A 19,889-nucleotide genomic window follows, 5' to 3' on the forward strand; every position below is an offset into this window, starting at 1 on the left:
TTTTAGTTTAGTGGATAATGCCTGATTTCTAATGTGGTTGTAACAATTAACATTCCCACTAGAGCTTTATGAAACTTTTCTTTGATTCACACACTTGACATTGTCAGTTTTTAAAAATTTTAGCCGTTTTGATGGGTTGGTAGTAATATTTAATTTTGGTTTTAATTTGTATTTACCTGATTGCTAATGAGGTTCAGTGCCTTTCAATGTTTTTGATCATTTGGATATCCTCTTTTGTAATGAGCCTTCTTAAGACTCTTGCCCATTTTTGTATTGGGTTGTCTTCTTATTATAAATTTCCAGAAATTCTTTACATATTCTGGGTGCAAGATAAATTGTCAGTTATATCTGTTTCAATTATCTCTTGTTATTTTCTGGCTTTATTTTCTATTAAAACTTACGCTTGTAGAAATCACATTGTCTTACTCTCACCAGACTCTCCTATTGAGGTTATTATAGTTATAGTTATATAATAACTACAGTGTGGCTTTATGAACTGGCATGTCTTTTATTAAATTCTCTAATTCAGGACACTTTCTGATGCCAAACTCTTTGTATTAGGAAGGAGTGATGGTATATGACTGGATAACTGCCTATTATATTGCACTTGAGCTACTCTCTGTCCACACAGATACAAACGAATATCATATAAATTTGGTGTTTTTTGACTACTATGGTTTTATTCATGACTTTCGTATGCACAAACCCATACACTCCAAAATAGGTTTCAACAATAAAGAACCAGTATTATGGCTCTGTATTTAGCTTTATACATCACATTTAACATAATGTCACATTATATACTAGGCAAGTGAATTTCAACTTATTTTATTTCATGTAGGCATTACATAGTGCATCAGTCTCTGTTCCACATAAAATTCAGAGTTATATGTAATGACATTGAATTCTTATGAGAGAAACAGTTTTGAAGAGAGTACTGAGACATCCTTGTTAGAAGATTTTGAGAAGACTTGGCCATTCTACTTTTCACTGCTTTTCTTCTTACTGGATATATGACCTTGGTAAAATATCGCTGTGTAGATTTTTGCTATGTAATATACGATCCATGGACCAGCAGCATGAGCATCACCTGAACACTTGTTAGAAATGTGTAATTTTAGGTTCTCTAGACTAGCACTGCAAGGTGTTCCCCTTCACATTTCTGGGAGGCTTCCAGTGATAATGCTAAAGATTCCAAATAAGATTGACAATGGTAGTTCAGATTCCCTCTCCCTCTTATGATCTTTAGAAAAATGCACAGTCACATTTTATTACCAAATGTAAAAGAAGAAGAAATGGGGCCTCTGTTCAAGGGGAAGGGAAAGTGAGTTTCCACTGACCACTTTTCATGATTTCCTCAAAAAAGGTAATAAACCAAATTCATTAATAATGTTCTCTGCATGCCTTGTGGTGGTATTTTATGTAGAATAAAACCATTAAGTATACTTTTTCTTTTGAAGGATAATGAATGAAAATGAACTTGCAGTTTTCATGAATGCTTTGTTTTATAATTTCAATAGGTTTTCATGTGAAATTGTTGGCCCAAATTCACTTTTTGTAATTCTATTTTAGAATATGTGTTGGGAACTACTTCAAGCCTATATATGTAATAAAAATAATAGCTGAAGTAGCCCTTGGGGGAATCTCCATAATATTGGTATTGCTATTGCTATTTTAGTGCATTCATAATTGAACAGGAGAGGAGAAAAGCCATGAGTTTGCGTTTCTTATTATACAAAATCTGTTGATATAATGGGATATGTTATAGCCACTATATTTTGCACCACCATAATGGTGTGGTGTTGTATGGCACTAATAGGAAAACTCACTCTCCCTTATAGGTGTCTGTACCCTCAGAAAATAAGCCAGAGAGATCAAGGAGACACACACTTTTTACCTGTTTTCATTTGTATAAGTGTTCCCCTGGGAATCTATCACTTTTAGGTTATTTGTGATTGGTGTTATAAAAGAGGGCTTAGTTGTGAATCAAGGGTCTAAAGTGAATTTTGTTACTGTATTGTCTTAGGTAGGTCACTTCCTCTCATCAAGCTAAAGAAGGAGTTCTACTAAATGCCCTTCAAGATCTCTTTCTGTTGTAGAATTTAAACAACTTCATAGAAAATTGAGGAAATACAATAAGAAATCAGAGAAGAATCCTTATTTTTGATTCACGTAAACCTTAACATGAGATTAACTACAAAATTATGAAGTTTCAGTAGAAAATTAATGAATTCTATAACTTCAAAAATAGTATAAGTTGATAATGAAGACGTAAAATGAGATATTCAGCAGTCCAGACATGAAGAAATGGTGTGATGGATGAATATTTCAAGTGAATAGGTATGACTGATTATTTCCCATACTATCCTGTAGCAGCTGGTGCTATTAAGATGTAATAAAAATGATTCACTGCCATTACATAGAGAATTACAGCTTGCAAATTTCTTATGCACACATTACAGCATTTATTTTCCATCACAGTAAATGCAAAGCAAAATTAAGGACTATACACAAATCATCTGGAGAGTTAAAGTGGTATACAAGGCTTAATGAAGTGTGTGTGTACACATACATATATGTGTTGAGTGAAAAATAGCAGTTTAAAAATAAACCAAAAAAAGATATTTTCATTAAGGGAACTCTCAGTACTCTTAAAGGTCTGTGGTAGCTTCAAAAATTCAGTTATTACCACTTGCAGTTGAAGAGGCATATATGAGGTATATTAACATTTAAAGAAAAGGAAGCTATCACATTTCTTCACTCATGAGTTCCTTCAACAGTTAAGGTGAGTAGCAGTGCCACTTTCAGTAGAACATATGATTCATGAAACGAACCTGAGTTTATTATGGATGTTATAGAAAAATAGCTTGAAATGTTTCACTAAAATTCTTTTTTTAAGCTTGTGAGGAAGAATATCCAAAGTGTGTTTTTCACTTAGATAATCAATAATAGGTCTTTGATGTTTGCTGGTGTTTGAAACTCTTGTTTTCCCAATCTCTTCAAACAAGTAGGAATGGTACCTGCAAGTTAGTTCACTAAACAGTACTACCAAGTTCTGGAATTTATAGCAAAGTCATGAGTAACCTTGTTCTTCATAAGTAACGGCAAATGGAAATGAATGTAATTTTAGAAAGAATGTTGTGCAACATAGTTTTGGTAGTAAATAGTCCTCATGCTTATCCCTAATCTAGGAAGGGAGATATTCAGAGATACCACTGAGGGTAGGATAAACTGTACTGGACTAAGAATTAGGAGAACTGAGTTCTATCCCTAAGTCAACCACTTATTTGCTGAGCCTCAAAATCTTTATCTGTAAATAAGGATGTTATTAGTACCACTCAACTCTTAGGAAAACTATAAGGGGCAAATAATACACACAAACATAAAAACACAATGCTTAAAACTATAATGCACTATAGAAATTATATTCACAATATATAAGATTACAGTTTATTAGTATCCTTTAATTGTGTGATAACTATAGTAATGAGAGCTTTAGGTGCAGAATAAGACATGGTGGAGGATTTCTTTTTTTAAATTCCAACTGAGCCCTAAATAGCTGTGCAGGCTTGAGTAAGTGTCTTCTCTCAACTGGACCCATATTCTTTAACTGGAAAATGAGTGAGGTGGGCCAGGAAAGTAATTTTCAAGTTCTTTCAACTGTGGAACAATTCATTCAAATGAGGCCTCATGTCAAAGCTTATTACTTAACATAGGTAAAATCATAACTGTTCTGGTTAAATCAGGGGTGAAGGGTCTAGGTTATTGCCCTTGAATTCTGCCTTTACCTCCTTCTGCAGTCCCTGAGAACATTTTAAAACTACTGGACTAGAATTTTGGGTTCCATCCAGGTCTGATATATTCTTTACTGATTCATGCTATTGTACTCTACAACCTTGCATTTGGTCTTAACTCTATAGATGTGTTGATTGAATTATTAAGGAATCAAAAGTGTCAATAACTACTGTATCTATGGACCATGAAAATCTCTTTACACTTATTTTTTTTCTGAGGAAAATCATTTTTCAATATCCAGCCTTTGCAAAGATCCAGCCCTTTTTTTATTTCATCATATTATGGGGGTACAAAAGTTTAGGTTAAATATATTGCCCTTAAACCCCCCAAATCAGAGCTTCAAGAGTGTCCATCCCCTAGACGGTGCGCATCCCACTCATTATGTATGTATACACCCATCCCCTCACCCTCCCCCACATCTGCCCAACACCAGATTAATGTTATTCCTAAATGTGCTCTTAGGTGATGATGAGTGAAACCCATGGGATGGTGAGTACATGTGGTGCTTATTTTTCCATTCTTGGGATACTTCACTCAGTAGTAGAAGAGGTTCCAGCTCTATCCAGGAAAATACAAGTGGTGCTATATCACTATCATTTCTTATAGCTGAGTAGTACTCCATGGTATACATATATCACATTTTATTGATCCACTCATGTATTTATGGGCACTTGGGTTGTTTCCACATCTTTGCAGTTGTGAATTGTGCTGCTATAACATTCGAGTGCAGATGTCTTTTCTATACAATGTCTTTTGTTCTTTGGGGTAGATGTCCAATAATGGGATTGCTGGATCAAATGGTAGGTCTACTTGTATCTCTTTAAGGTATCTCCATATTACTTTCCACAGAGGTTGCATTAGTTTGCAGTCCCACCAGCAGTGTATGAGTGTTCCTGTCTCTCCGCATCCATGCCAACATTTATTGTTTGGGGACTTTTTTGATAAAGGCCATTCTCACTGGAGTTAAGTGATATCTCATTGTGGTTTTTACTTGCATTTCCCTGATGATTACAGATGTTGAGCATTTTTTCCTAGGTTTTTTGGCCATTATTCTGTCTTCTTTTGAAAAATTTCTATTCATGTCCTTTGCCCACATTTTGATAGGGTTGTTCGATTTCTTTTATTGCTGATTTTCCTGAGTTCTAAACAGATTCTAGTTATTAGTACTTTATCAGATGTGTAGGCTGCAAAATTTTTTTCCCATTCTGTAGGTTGTCTGTTTGCTCTAGTGACAGTTTCTTTCTCTGTGCAGAAGCTTTTTAAATTCATCGGGTCCCATTTATTTATTTTTGTTGTTTCTGTGATTGCCTTTAGGGTCTTCATCATAAATTATTTGCCTAGGCCAATGTCTATAAGAGTTTTTCCCACATTTCCTTCTAGAATTCTAATAGTTTTGCACCTTAAGTTTAAGTCTGTTATCCACCATGATTTGATTTTTGTGAGCGGTGAAAGGTGTGGGTCCTGTTTCAGTCTTCTACATGGGGATATCCAGTTTTCCCAGCACCATTTATTGAATAAGGATTCTTTTCCACAGTGTATATTTTGTTGGCTTTGTCAAAGATTAGATGGCTATATGAGGATGGTTTTATATCTGGCTTCTCAGTTCTGTTCCACTGGTCTGTGTCCCTGTTCTTATGCCAATACCAAGCCATATATGACAAACCCACAGCCAACATCATACTCAATGCAGAAAAATTGAAAGCATTCCCACTTAGAACTGGAACCAGACAAGGTTGCCCACTGTCCCCACTGCTATTCAACATAGTGCTGGGAGTCCTTGCCAGAGCAATCAGGCAGGAAAGCAGAATCAAGGGTGTCCAAATCGGGACAGAAGAGATCAAACTCTCACTCTTTGTTGATGATATGATTTTATATCTAGAAAACCCCAAGGATTCAACCAAGAGACTCCTGGAACTGATAAATGAATTCAGTAAAGTCTCAGGATACAAACTCAATACACACAAATCAGAGGCATTCATATATGCCAATAACAGTCAAACTGAGAACCAAATCAAAGACTCAATACCCTTCACAATAGCAACAAAGAAAATTAAGTACCTAGGAATATATTTAACTAAGGAGGTAAAAGACCTCTACAGGGAGAACTATGAAACACTGAGGAAGGAAATTGCAGAGCATGTAAACAGGTGGAAAACCATACCATGCTCATGGACCGGAACAATCAACATGGTTAAAATGTCTATACTACCCAAAGTGATCTACAGATTCAATGCAGTACCTATTAAATTACCAACATCATTTTTCACAGATATAGAAAAAATATTTTTATGCTTTGCATGGAACCAGAGAAGACCTCATTTAGCAAAAGCAATTTTAGGCAACAAGAACAAAATGCGAGGTATTAATTTACCAGACTTCAAACTATACTACAAGGCTGTGCTTATTAAAGATCCAGCCTTGAGGTTAGTATTTCCTCTTGAGCATGGAGTACTCTATTCTAAGAGATGGAAGGAAAGTAATATATTCTCCATGTAACAGTTGGTCACATATTTGAATGGAGTGTTGTCTGGGTGGGTATCTATGAAGTGAATGGAACACTTCCATTTTTTTCTCAACATTTTATTATGTAAATTTTTACATATAGAAAAGGTGAGTTCTACAATGCATACTCATGTACCTAGATTCCTCTTTTACTGTTTTGACATTTGTTTTTACATCATTATCTTTCTTTCCATCCATCTATGCATCCATCATTCATTTTCTTAGATGAATTTCCAAGCTGCTGACATCAGTAAATGTCCTTCTGAACTTTCAGCATGCATATGATTAGAGTTCAATAGCTGTTTACAGTTCAATATTTCCTTTGAGGTAAAATTTACATATAGTGAAATGTACAAATCCTAAACGCACCAGAGTCCATGATTTTGACAAATGGACACACCTGAAACCACATCCCACTATCATAGTAGGTTCTCTCATGACTTCTAGGTAAATTTCAACCCTCAGCCCCCAGAGTCAATCACTCTTCTGAACTTTTTCAACCATATTTTTTTGCCAGAACTTATATAAAGAGAATCATATGGTATACCCTTTCTAAGGTTATATTCACTCAAGATGTTTTTGAGATTTATATATATTATTGTACATTTCAGTAGGTCATTTCCTTTTATTGCAGAATAATCTTATATTCAGCTGTAAAAGGAATAATGAATATAGCAGTTTGTCTATTCTCCTATTGATAGTCATGTGGACCGTTTTCAAGTTTGGTTATTATGAACAAAGTTGTTATAAATGTTTTTGTACAAGGCTTTTTCAGACAAATATTTTGATTTCTCTTGGATAAATACCTAGGAGTAGAATCACTGACTCATAGTATAGGTATATATCTAATTTTATAAGAAACTGCCAAAATTTTTACCAGTAACTCGGGCATTTTACACTCCCAACTACAATGTAGAAAATTTCCAGTACTCCACATTCTCATCTACATTTGGTATCATCAACTATTCTTGTTGGCATGTGTTAGTATCTCATTACAGCTTTAATTTGCATTTCCCTGTTAAATAATGATATTAGGCACTTTCTCATGAGTTTATTGGCTATTTGTATATCTTCTATTCTTAAATGTTCAAAGTTATTTGATCGTTTCCAAGTGGGTTCTCTTTTTTGTTTCAAATATTATGGGGATACAAATGGTTTTGTATCGATTTTGCTATGCTTGAGTCAGAGTTATAAGTATGCCCATCACCCAGATAGTATGTTGGCTTTTGCCCATCCCTTCCTACCCCTCCCCACTGCTTGATTTCCACTGAGTTTTACTTCCCTCTTTGCATATGTGTGCTCATTGGTTAGTTCCAGTTTAATAGCTAGTGCGTGTGGTATTTGTTTTTTCATTCTTTAGATACTTCACTTAGGATATTGGTCTCCAGTTCTATCCAAATTGTTGCAAAAGGCATTAATCCATACTTCTTCATGGTTGATTAGTATTCCATAGTATACATATATCACATTTTGTTAATCTACTCATTAATTGATGGAAACTTGGGTTGGTTCCACATTTTTGCAATTGTGAATTTTGCTACAGTAAACATTTGAGTGTACATGCCTTTTTGATAAAATGACTTCTTTTCTTTTGGGTAAATATCCTGTAGTGGCATTCAGTTCCTTGAGTAATCCTTAAAATGTTTTCCAAAAAGGTTTTACAAATTTGCAGTCCAAGCAACAGTGTAGAAGCATTATTTTCTGTCTGCATCAATGGAAGCATCTATTATTTTTGGATTTTTTAAAAAGGCCTGCCGGGCACAGTGACTCACGCCTGTAATCCTAGCACTCTGGGAAGACCAGGCGGGTGGATTGCTTGAGGTCAGGAGTTCGAGACCAGCCTGAGCAAGAGCGAGACCCTGTCTCTACTAAAAATAGAAAGAAATTATATGGCCAACTAAAAATCTATATAGAAAAAATTAGCCGGGCATAGTGGCACATGCCTGTAGTTCCAGCTACTCGGGAGGCTGAGGCAGTAGGATTGCTTAAGCTGAGGAGTCTGAGGTTGCTGTGAGCTAGGCTGACGCCATGGCACTCATTCTAGCCTGGGCAACAAAGCAAGACTCTGTCTCAAAAAAAAAAAAAGACCAATCTAACTGCTGTAAGGTGATATTTCATTGTGGTTTTAATTTGCATTTCTCTGATAATTAATGAAGTTGAGCACTTTTTCATATGTTTATTGGCCATAAGTCTATCTTCTTTTAAAATCTTCTGTTCATGTATTTTGAATACTTTTTAATGAGATTATTTGTTTTTTTTTTTTCCTTTTTTTATCTTGTTGATTTGTTTGAGTTCTTTGAGGATTCTGGGTATTAGCCCTTTATTTGACATATAGCTTGCAAATGTTTTCTCCCATTCTGTAGGTTGTCTATTTTCTCTGTCAATTATTTTCTTAGCTTTGCAGAAGCTTTTTATATAATCAAGTCCCATTTATTTATTTTTGTTGTTGCTGTGTTTGCCATTGGGGTTTTCTTCATAAATTCTTTGCCTAGGCTGATATCTATTATAGAAAAGTTTTTCCAACTTTTTCTTCTGGCATTTCTATTCTTATAGTTTCATGCCTTACATTTAAGTCTTTTATCCATCTTGAATTAAGTTCTGTGAGTGGTGAGAGAGATGTATGCTGTTTTAATATTCTGCATGTAGCTATTCAATTTTCCCAGCACCATTTATTGAATAGGGATTCTTTTCCCTGGTGTATATTGTTGTCTGCTTTGTCAAATATCAGTTGGCTGCATATGGTTGGTTTTATATCTGGGTTCTCTGTTCTGTAACATTGGTCTACATCTCTATTTTTATACCAACACCATATTGTATTGGTTACTATAGCCGTGTAATATAGTTTGCAGTCTGGTAATATGATGCCTCCAGATTTGTTCTTTTTGTATAAGATTTCTTTGGCTATTTGGGCTCTTTTCTCTAGATCCAACTGAAGCATAGAATTCTTTTTTCTAGACCTGTGTGTGAAATATGACATTGGCATTTGATGGGGATTACATTGAATCTGTAAATCATTTGAGTAGTATGAGCAGTTTAACAATGTTGATTCTACCAGTACTTGAGCATGATATGTTTTTCCGTTTGTGTCATCTGCAATATCTTTCCTCTGTATTACATAGTTCTCTTTGTAGCGATCTTTTGCTTCTTTGGTTAAGTATATTATTAGATATTTTATTTTCTTTGTGGCTATTGTGAATGGTATTGAGTCTTTGATTTCACTCTTAGGTTGACTGTTTTTGTGGTATAGGGATGCTACTGATTTGTGTACATTGATTTTCTAACCTGAGACTTTGGTGAATATATTTATCAGTTCCAGGGGTCTTTTGGTGGAATCTCTGGGGTTTTCCAGATATAAGATAATATTGTCAGCAAAAAGTGATAATTTGACCACCTCTTTCCTGATTTTGACATGATTTATTTCTTTCTCATGCCTGATTGCTCTGTCTAGGACTTCCAGCACTGTGCTGAATAAAAGTGGTGATAGTGAGCACCTGGTCTTGTTCCATTTCTTAGTGGGGATGCTTTCAGCTTTTCCCCATTCAGTATGATGTTGGCTGTGGGCTTGTCATTTATGGCTTTTATAATCTTGAGAGATGTTCCTTCTATGCCTAGTTTGTTGAGAGTTTTTAATTATGAAAGGGTGCTGAATTTTGTTGACTTTTTTCTGCATCTATTGAGATGATCATATGGTCTTGCTTTCAGTTCTATTTATGTGGTGAACCACATTTATTGATTTATATATGTTGAACAATCCCCATATCCCTGGGATAAATCCCACTTGGTCATGGTGGATTATTCTCTTGATGTGCTGTTAAATTTGGTTTGCTAGCATTTTTTTTGAGGATTTTTGCATCTGTATCCATGAGGGATATTGGTCTCTAGTTTTCTTTTTTTGTTGTGTTGTTTCCTGGCATTGGTAACAAGGTGATACTGGCTTCATAGAAGGAGTTGGGAAGTATTCCTTCCTTCTCAATGTTATGGAATAATTTCTGCATTATGGGTACCAGCTCTTCTTTATAGGTCTGGTAAAATTCAGGTGTGAATCCTTATGCTCCAGGGGCTTACTTTTTGTTGGAAATTTTTTTTATTACTGCTTCAATCTCCTTGCTTATTATCAGTTTGCTCAGGAGTTCTATTTCTTCCTCTTTGAGTCTTGGGAGGTTTTGTGTTTCGAAGAATTTGGCTATTTTCTCTATGTTTCTAGTTTATGTACATAGAGATACATAGAGATTTTTATAATATTCACAGATGATTTTTTATATTTGTGTGGTATGAGTTGTAATATCTCCTTTTTCATTTCTCACTGAGCTTATTTGGGTCCTTTCTCTTCTAGTCCTGGTTAAACTAGTGAAAGGTCTATCAATTTTGTTTATCTTTTCATAGATCTAACTTTTTGTTTCTTTGCTCCTTTGTATTTTATTTTTGCCATTTCATTTAGTCTTGCTTTTACATTTGTCATTTATTTTCTTCTGTTGGCTTTGGGTTTGGGTTGCTCTTCCTGTCCTAGTTCCTTGAGACATGTCATTAGATTGTTGACTTATGATCTTTCTGTTTTTCAATGTAGCCATTTAAGACTGTGAATTTTTCCCTTAGGAATGCTTTTGCTGAATCCCATAGATTTTGTTAGCTTCTGTCTCCTTTTCTGTTCACTTTGATGAATCTTTTGATTTCAGTCTTAATATCATTATTGACCTACCTAATAATTGTACAGCAGCAGGTTGTTTAATTTCCATGACTTTGTATAGAATTGAGTATTTCTTTTGTAGTTGATTTCTAGTTTTATTCTACTGTGGTCTGAGAAAATACATGGTATGATTTCTATTTTTTTTGAGTTTGTTGAGACATGTTTTTGGCCTAAGATATGATTAGTCTTGGAGAATGTTTCATGTGCTGATGAGAAGAATGTATATTCAGTAGTTTTGTGATAAAATGTTCTGTAAATATCTGTTAAGCTCATTTGTTCTGGAGTCCCATTTAATTCTAGTATTTCTTTATTTATTTTCTGCTTAGATGATCTGCTCAGTTTTGTCAGTGGGGTGTTGAACTCCCTGGCAATACAATGTTAATGTTTATCTCTTTGACTAGATCTGGTAGGGTTTGTTTTATGAATCTGGGCACTCCTGTGTTGGATGCATAAGTATTTAGGATTGATCTTTCTTTCTTTTTTTTAATTTCTCCCTTCACCATTATATAACGACCATCTTTTTCTTTATTATTGTTCATTTAGAGTCACTTTTATCTGATATGAGAATGGCTATACCTGTTTTCTTTTGGTTTCCATTTGCATGCAATATTTTTTGCCAACTCTTCACATTGAGTCTGTGTCAGTATTTGTGTGTTAGATTTGTTTCCTGGAGACATGAGATACTTAACTTGTGTTTTCTCATCCATTCAGCCAGCCTGTGCCTAGTGAATGGGTCACTGAGTCCATTCGCATTGATTGATAGAATTGATATGTGGGATGTTATTCCATTTATTCTGTTGGTAATAACTTATTTATTTGTTTTACCTGTTGTACTATTGTTTTATATGATCTCAGAGGTTTAGCTCTGGGTGCTTTTACTCTGGTGGGTGCCTATTGTGCTGATGCATGCATAATGTGGTTGTATTTATTTCCTTCGGGGCAGGTCTAGTCTTGCCAAATTCCTTCAGTGTTTGCTTGTCTGGAAAAGTCTTTATTTCTCTTTCATATATTAAACTTGGTTTTGCAGCATACAATATTCTAGGCTGGCATTTGTTCTGTTTAGGAAGATTGAAGATGGGGCCCCAACACCTTCTGGCTTATAAGGTCTCAGTTGAGAAATCTGGAGTTAGCCTGATGGGTTTTCCTTTGAAAGTTACTTGATGTTTTTACCTTATGGCTCACAGGAATTCTTCCTTCATGTTGACTTTGGCCAGTCTGATGACTATGTGTCTTGGTGATTGACTCTTTGAAACTCTTGTCTTCAAGCTCTGAAATTCTTTGTTCTGCCTGGTCTAGTCTTTTCTTAAAGCTTTCCACTGGGTTTTGTATTTCCTTAATGAAGTTTTCATTTCCATGAATTCTTTTTTATAATGGTGCTCTCTTTAATGAATTTTTCATTCATTTCCTGAATTGCTTTTCTCTTTTCTTTTAGTTGGTTTTCCATTTTCACTTGGATTTAATTGAGCTTCCTTATAATCCATATTTGGAATTCTTTATCTGTCATTTCAATATTTATATTTTTTGGTGTCCATTACTAAAGAGTTGGTGTTCCCTTTTGTAGGTATCCTTTGGCTCTGATTTTTCATACTTTTGGAGTTCTTTCACTGACTCCCTCTCATCTGGGGCAGCTGTCACTGCTTATTTTTGCATTTTCTTTAGTTTAGATTAGGCACTTATTAATCTTCCCCCTCACTCATAAAGGAGTGTTTGTAGCATATTTTGGGTAAGAACTTTGGCTTTGCTTGTGGGTGCTTTGATAGAGGTCTATATTCTGGATGGATGCTTTGATTATAGATATCTTTATTGTGGTGACTTTCTCAGTTGCTAGTTGTTTGTAGGCTATAGCTGTGGTGAGCTATGTGTTTGGGCAGATTCCATGTCTCTGTTTAATGAGGGAGGATAGAGGTCTTTGAGATAATTTCTTTCCCCAGCCCTGTGGTCTTCTTAACATTGTGAATGTATTGGCATGCTCAATTTCATCTCTGAAACAGTAGGTGTTTCTTGTGTGTAAGAATCAGCTATACCCTGTATGATTGAGTAAGTAAATGCTGTAAAGAGCTGTGCAAATTGACCTCTCTGTCAGTAGGTGGCACCTGCCAGAAGGAAGAAGCTGCAGCATTGTTTTTGGAACCTCTGAATGGCTCTGGCCCCTCAGCAGAAGCACTCAAATGCCTCAGGTGGTGAGTGGGGCCCTGGAACTTCCAGATGAATCCTTACTGTTCACCACATCAGAGGCAGGTGGGGGAGTGAGGCTGGGAAGGACTGAGTTGTGTGAGCCTACCCTCAGGCTCCACAAAAGCTGATAAGACAGCTGTTTTGTTGTGGGTTGAAGGTCCACTCCCAGCCTTCTGAGGAAAGGTACCAGGGAGGGTCTGAGGTGGCCCCACCCAGCCAGAAAGTCTGCTTGTGGAGGCTGGGGCCAATTGAGATCCACAATCTGGCTGTCACTCTTTGCCCCCATCCTCTGCTCCATGGTCTTCCTCCAGCATCTGCCTGTAAGCAGGAGCTTAAACTAGCTGAGCTCCTCAGCATTGGCACTGCAGGCTGGGAGCTTCCCTGTCCAGGATACTGGCCTGGGCTGAGAGTACAGCCTTCCTGTCAGTGGGGGTGGCATATGCTCCATGTGTGAACTGTGGCTGGGACCCACATGGCATTCTCTTTTCAATTCTGCATATCAAGCTCCTTTGCCTCATGAGATTAGCTCAAAAATCTCCCCTCCATCCCTCTGAGCAACACTATTGATCTGGTCTGTGAGCCTGTCCTCAGGTCCCTGAAGATCAATCCCTGACTGTGCGAGGGAGAAACGTGCTAATCCCAAGTTACCTATGGGGTGCTCAAGCAGGTTTGATGTCCCTCTGCTTTGGGATGTGTCCTGCTCTGAAGGACCAGCTGGGCGAAGAGCACTGGGGAGTGCTGGTGAGCAGGGATCTCACAATCTGATCACTGCTTAGTCCTCTTAAGGTCTTTAAAAGGAAAGGTTTGAGCTCCACTCTCTGTGGAAGCCCCAACAGAGGGAAAATAGCCACTCCTCAGAGCCCTGATGCAAGTGTGTCTCTCAGAGGCCATGGGTGGGGGAGGGGAAGGAGAAGAAAAGAGTCTGAATGGAGGAAAGCTAGCACCCTGGTCATCTCTGTCCTTCTCTGGAAGGCAGAACACCCAGAATGTCCAGGATCAGGGGTCATGCAGGTCCCCTGGAACCTAACCGCCCCCCATTCTTCCTGCATTCTGGGCCAGAGTTGGGAAATGTTTGTGTGGAAACCAGTAAGACAAAAACTGGGGGACTGAAACTCCATGTGGAGTACAAAGGCACATGGTGGGTGGAGAAGCAATATGGTACCTGCTGTCTTGGCTTGGTTCTGTGGTGACAGGAAGTGCTCCAAAGGGGCTGGTAGCCTGATGCTTTTTCTTCAGAAAATTCTCAGTTCACCGCCAGCAGTAGCTTTTGGGCTCGTGAGAGTAGAAAGGCACTCCAGTAGCTTGGGAGCCTGTTGACTGCAAGAGATGTGAGGGAGGCAGAAATAAACCACTCCACCTACTCTTTTTGCTGGACTCCAAGCTTCTCAGGGGTTGATCTCTGCCAATAATCGTGCTCCTTCTTGCTGTGCTCTGCAACTTCTTCCTATGGAATCTCTTGTAGGTTCTGGCACTTATCCCTTGGAATTATACCTGATATATGATTGTTTTTTTCTTTTTAATCTAAAACTTTTCCTTTTTTCTGAGACAATCTGGCAGTTGGTGTCTCTGGTCAGCCATCTTCCAAAGGTGAAATATTCAGGATACTTGCCTTTTTATTGTTGTTAAAAGTAATACCTCCAATTCATTTGTTGTTATAATTGTAATTCAGAGCCAAACCTATTGACACTAGCATCCTGAGTCCACAACTCAACTGTGTGATCATGGGCAAATTATTGAATGTCTTTGGGCCTCAATTTCCCCATGTGTAAAATTGCTCTAAGATTGTTGAAAGAATAAAATGAGGTAATGTATTCAAAGTTCCTTTACCTATCGGAGATAATAAATTAATTTTCAGTTCCTTACCCCCTTCTTTCTCTTTGAGAACAGAAGTACATGTCACTATTTACTTGGCTGTTCACTAAGTGCCTTATAGTTAACCTTTTCTTCATGCTTATAGGGAAGATGGTATCAAGAATAAATTTATGTGTACTCTCCAGATTTCATTTTGGTCTATATTAATATCTTCCTCTATAAGAAAACTTACTCAGAATATTATCATGTCAAATTTAGCCTGAACTGAGATTTTTCCTCTTTTCCCATTCTACTCTTACTTGAAAGAGGAATTGCATTACAGGTGAGTAGGAAGCTCCCCACATTGAGATCTTTATAGTGAGAAGGAACTCAAAGTCTTTCATGTAATCTGGAACTTGGTAAAATCAGCCCTTCAGTAATTGGAAGTGTTCTTTGTTATATGCTGGATAAACTGTGTGTTTATGGGTATCCTTCCTAGACATAAGCCCCAGAGAAATCTATCTTTTTGATCATAAATATGCATAGGAAATATGGAAAAGTATTAGAATAGTGAATTAAAATATGTTTACTATTCTCAAAGTAACAATGCTAATTTATATTACATTTATTCTGTTTCTTAGAGCACAAAAGAATATTATATTTGGGGAAGAAAGCCCTATGAAGATTGCAAGGAAATTTGAATTACATTTCACATATCTACAGTGTCATATGACAAAATGAATAATGTAAATAATATAGTTAGTTCTCAGAAAGATAGCCATTAAAATCCATCTTATTTTATTAAGATATATCAATGTCATTGGGAGCCAGCTATTACAGTCTTACCATGCTAAATCATCATATGACTTTGTGTTGAAACGTCCATGGATGGTTTTAGTAATCGAGAATGTGATATGGCTACAATGTATCTCTAATGCAACTATTTTTATTTAATTAATATCATCTAAGAGTGTTAAAGTCTCATTATTTTTGTATGCTTGAGGGCTGAGACTGTGTCTTCTTAGTGCTCTGTAAATGTCATAGCACCTGAGGTGTTAATAGATACTTGAGGGTGACATTTTAGTAGCATAGCAAAGGTATATATTAATAAACATGGAGAAAAGATCATGTGACATTTTAAGACTTCTTTCATTCTAACATAATCGTGTAGGTCACATAAAAAGGAAACCAATCAAGATACAACAGGATTCGAGTAAGAACCAAAGAGTTCTAATTTAGAATAATAGATTGTTTTACTATAAAATAGTTAAGACACATAGAACATGGCAGAAAGCTTTATAACACCCACATATGTACCACACAAAAATAAGCAAAAGTGCTATGTTCAATATATACTTCAAACAGGTTTCTTAAGAAATAAAATATTTCACACCAGCATGTGTTGTTTTGGGATTTTTTGATAAAGGCCATTCTCACCGGAGTTAAGTAGTATCTCATTGTGGTTTTGATTTGCATTTCCCTGATGATTAGGGATGTTGAGCATTTTTTCATACGTTTGTTAGCCATTCTTATATCTTCTTTTGAAAAATTTCTATTCATGTCATTTGCCCACTTTTTGATAGGATTGTTTAAGTGCCCATCAATCCACAAATGGATTAGTAAACTGTGGTATATGTATATCATGGAGTATTACTCAGCTATAAGAAATAACGATGATACGACATCTCTTTGGTTCTCCTGGAGAGAATTGGAACCCATTATATTAAGTGAAGTATCCAAAGAATGGAAAAACAAGCATCACATGTACTCACCAGAAAATTGGTTTCCCTGATCATCACCTAAATGCACATCGGGGAAGGATACCAATTGGATATCAGACTGAGACGGGGGGTAGGGGTAGGGGATGGATGTATGCCTACATGATGAGTGTGTTGTGCACCGTCTGGGGAATGGTCATGCTTGAAGATGCTGACTTGGGGAGGTGGGGGGCGAGGGGATGGAGGTATGACTACATGGTGAATGCCAGGCGCACTCTCTGGAGAATGGACACGCCTGAGGCTCTGACTCAGGGGGATGGGTGAGATACAGACAATGTATATAACCTGAGCTTTTGTACCCCCATGAAGAGCTGAAATTAAAAAAAAAAAGAAATAAAATATTTCAGATACTTTTAATTTTTTTTCTTTTTAAATACCATTTTCATGCTTTACTGGAAACAACCATTAGCCTGAAGTTGGTATGCATAATTCCAGTCCATGCTTTCTAAAATTTTACTATACATGTATGCATTTATAATCAATATATAATATTGTTCATTTACAAATGTACATAAATGGTATATTCCACTTCTTATATCATTTTGACTTACTTCTACTGCATTATTTGGTCATTCTATTTAGCATACTTGTTTTTTTTCCTTTTTCTTTTCCTTCCCAGGATTTAGATTTGTCTTTACCTTGTCCAGCTCTATTTTCCCTCTCCACATTGATTTGGAAGGTGTATCTTTTTATTGATAAGAGTAAAATACACAGGGCAATGCACAGATGACACACACAAAAGGGATTATTGAAAAGAGTTTAACAAAAGGACTACATCCAAGATGTGGGCAAGGTTTACAAAAATGAGTGATCATGGATGATCCTGGGGATCCTTCCACAGGTTCTAAGAGGCAAAGAGTAGCTATAACTACCCCCAGGTCTGACAGACAAGAGAGGCAACCATTTACAGGGCCCAGAAAGTGCAGTAGCTGTAGGAGAGGTCCATTCAATAAGAGCTTTGGCCTTCAATAGAGGAACATAGCTACTGCCAAACCAAGAAGCTTAAGGACAAGAGAGGCCGTTAATGAAGTTTTTAGAGATAAACTTCTAGATGCATAGAGCAAGGCAGGGAAGGGTGTAGACTGGATATTAATTAGCAAATGGAAAATACACAACAGAGTGCTCTATTTTGATCCTTTAATTGCCACCCTAAACATTTCTAACATATGTACTGAAATGCTAAAGCTGATCAATATCGCTTATTCCTTAAACCTTCAGAAAGATCAAATCTAAACTCTTCCATTCTATCTTCCATTCTATGTAATGTAGCATTTTACTTTCTTTATTTTGAAATAGAGACAAGTTCTCACTCTGTCACCCAGGTTAGAGTGCAGTGGTGTGATCATAGCTCACTGTTACCTCAAACTCCTGGGTTCAAGCAATTGTCCCACCTCAGCCTTCTGAGTAGCTGGGACTGCAGGTGAACACCACGCCTGGCTAATTTTTTTTATTTATTTTTTGAAGATATGGGGTCTTGCTATGTTGCCCAGGCTGGTCTCAAACTCCTGGCCTTGAGCGATCCTCCTGCCTCAGCCTCCCAAATTGCTGGGATTACAGGCATGAGTCACTATGGCTGGCCAGAATTTTACTTTCTTTTTGACCTCTCCAAACCTGCCATTATTATTATTATATTATTATTATTTATTGTCAATATCTATTTAAATTTACAATATGTTTAACCAATTTATTTGCTTTTTTATCCTACTTCTTCTTTAAGGGTTCAATATCCTTTATCAACATAGAATAGTTTTTCTGTGTGGAGACATCTCATGCCCTTAAATGAGGGTAATTCCTCTGGTGGGGTTCTGCGTTAACTGACTGCTACAGATTTTCCCCAGTTCTAGTCTTGTGTTAATTCTCACCTTTGGTCTTTCAGGATCTTTTGAGTTCTGTTTTAGCAGGGTCATTTTTTTTTTCACTTAAGGTAGTGTGGTGGTGGGGGAATGGAAGAGAGTAGGACAGGGAAATCTCCATGCCTGGTTTCCGAGCCTATGGGAATACTTTTTCCCACTAGTTCCACTTTTGATAATAGACTTTATTTGATAGTTTTTATTCAGAAAACTCAGTTTCAGCCACACACAAGCCTGAGGATTCTTCCAAGTTCATATCCCTCCTGCTTACCCTCTGGCTTTGAGGTCTAGCTTTATTTTTGTTACAAAGGATTTCCTTTACTTGCAAAAGCTTGGGTATAATCTTTTTAAAAAGCCAAATGTATCCCATTCAGTATTTTTATGTGTTTGGAGCCTGAGGGGTTATTTTCTGTGTCAGCTGAGTTGACCATAATGATAGAAGTCTAAGAATGGATCATATGCAGCTCTATAATTTTATAAAGAGTATTTCTGTTTTGTGTTTTTTCTCTGTTGCTATTTTCCATCATTTTTTCTGTTTCTTTCCTTTTCCTTGCTTGAGTGTTTTGATATCTTTACCTTACTTGTCTTATTTTTCTCTCACCTGCCTTCTTTATACTTGATTCAGATGATTATTTTTGCATATTATAGAAAAATACAAAGCTGCCATTCTGCTTGTTATGGCTTCAATGCTATGTTAAATTTTACATTTTCTAGTTGTCTCCAAAATCTTATTTGATTTTTTGTTGTCTCCACCCATTGGATGTCTCCCAAAAACTGTGCAAGTTCTTCAATTAGTCACATGTCACCATCTCTCCCTATGCTTGTGCCCAGATCTTGTCACTTGCTGCTTTCGTTTACTCCTCAGCTTGCTGCATTTGGGTCATTGCCTGGAGACAACTTATGGGCATTGTTTTCTCTTGATTTCCAGGATGACAAAACTGAAACAATCAATAAAACTTCCATGAGGTTATTTTTTGTGAAAATAATTTTACTACAATATATATAGTTAATTTTGTCCAATTTCTGGAAAGAAATAAAAATCTTATTTGGAGATGAAAAATAAATGGAAAATATAAATTGTAAATATGAACTAATCTGGCTGAAGCTTATTTTTACTCTATATCTGAACTGCAGAAATATTTATGACATTGCCAGTGTAACTGTAGGAGAAAATCAGTACTTAGTTCTTATTGTTTATATTGAACAGTGTTTTCAAGATAGTTTTGAAAATTATTAGGTCCACACATTCAGTTTTACAAGAAAAACTTCTCACTTCTGCAGCTCTACTTTTCTTCTTCTTTGTTTTTGTTTTCC

This window comes from Lemur catta, chromosome X (genome assembly GCF_020740605.2).
Source record: "Lemur catta isolate mLemCat1 chromosome X, mLemCat1.pri, whole genome shotgun sequence".
Taxonomy (NCBI): domain Eukaryota; kingdom Metazoa; phylum Chordata; class Mammalia; order Primates; family Lemuridae; genus Lemur; species Lemur catta.